We start from the raw sequence: 1,776 nt of genomic DNA, 5'->3' as shown, positions 1-1,776 counted from the left end.
AAAAAGGCTACTTGGACCAACCAGAGCACCAGAGAGGAACAGAGGCATCATAAGGCCAACGTCCCAGTCTCGTTAGGGGGGATGAGACAGCGTAGCGTGATAGAAGTGGGATATGGGAGTCAGGCAGTGACATCATATAGTGTGAGCGGCTTCTCTGGAGACTGCTGTCTGCTCGCAGTGGGCTCATGCTGTTGTGGAGTTGTGCCTTATATGAGTGAACATTATAAATAGTGAGGAGGATGTCAGCTCCATTCAAGGGAGTCCCGCATGAAGTGTCAGGGTGCTCTGGTGAGAGGAGAGATGATTTTCAGCAATGTGTGACTGTACAGTATGTGTGCATGTGTACGCCCGGTGCTGAAAGACCTATTCAAATCATTTATTTAAGTGAAAGTAGAAACACAGCAAAAGTAGAAATGCAACAGTATAAAATATGTAAACTGTGTACTCACTGTGCAGCAAGGACCTTTATGGAGTATTGCATTTATGTTATGCATTAATGTGTAAACAGCATTTTAATGTTGATTTAAGTGGAGATGATTTTAAATACTTTATATACTGTATTAAGTGTACATCTGCTTCTCGACTGATTACATGTTTTGGTGGTGAAATTGTAATCTAAAGGGTGCCCTGATGGCCCATGCAGTGGTGATTACCATAAACTGCAACATAATTGCATGTCATTCCCCAGTACTCTCCTTCTCCCATCATTTCCTGTCATCTCTCTACTGTCGGCTGTCCAACTCAGACATAAAATATCCAAAACAAACAACAAAAAAGACGTCTGAAACCACAAAGTAACTAGTAGCAATAGCTGTCAAGTAGACGCGGTGGAGTAAAAAAATGCATTTCCCTCTGAAATCTATTGCAGTTGAACTTAACTTAAGAACCATAAAATGTAACTGTGCTATTGGAGATAATTGTGAAGTAACTGGGTAGATACAAGGACACTGGTTTTATTTCAGGGTTGGGAGGGACACATATGAAATGGGGGCTTTTGGAGCCCTCCCCCAGTAAATTTTGAGAATCAAACACCTAACATCCTACATTTCCGTGAATTTTCATGCACTATTTGTGGAAGTGGGAATCACAAGAGGCCCCACGATACAATATTATCATGATATTTTGGTTGTGATACATTATTATTACAATTTGAAACATTTTGAGATATGCCAAGCATAGTGATAACATATTACTATACTGCAATATATTGTAATTATTACTTGTTTTCAACTGTAAAATATGTCCCGAAAGGAAAAATTGGTCAACATCTGTTTCATCTAATAGAGTTTTAAAGATAAAGTATCTCACTTAAGTCATTTTTATTTTTGGAAAAAAATGTAGTGGACTGAAAAAGCATTTTTTAAAAGTTCTAGTAGTCTTCCAAAAGTTTTGTTTGTTTTTGCAATATTAATAATCTACATTATGAAAAAATCAATCCTTAGCGTCTCTGTATCAACACAGTATTGGCACACAAAATATCGCGATACTCTGCTGTATTGATTTTTTTCCGCTGCCAATTCGTGCCTTTTCTGCATCAATTTAATCAGTAAATGTTGCTATGAAAATAAGTCCTCTGCAACTTCTATGTTTTTATTGAGGGGGACAAATGCACATAGTACTATTGAAGGGGGCATGTCCCCTATGTCCCCATATCTACACCTATGAGTTGATATATTTACTTACATTCCAGCGTTGTGTACACCTGCATACATGTATGATCTAATCTCCCGCTCCGATAGGATTTATGTTTGTATATGTGTGTGTGTGTTTACTTCT

Source organism: Plectropomus leopardus, chromosome 11 (assembly GCF_026936395.1).
Source record: "Plectropomus leopardus strain MGB_pleo_1.0 chromosome 11, ASM2693639v1, whole genome shotgun sequence".
NCBI classification, from domain to species: domain Eukaryota; kingdom Metazoa; phylum Chordata; class Actinopteri; order Perciformes; family Serranidae; genus Plectropomus; species Plectropomus leopardus.
The sequence above is the reverse complement of the archived record's forward strand: the minus strand, read 5'-3'. Positions refer to the sequence as shown.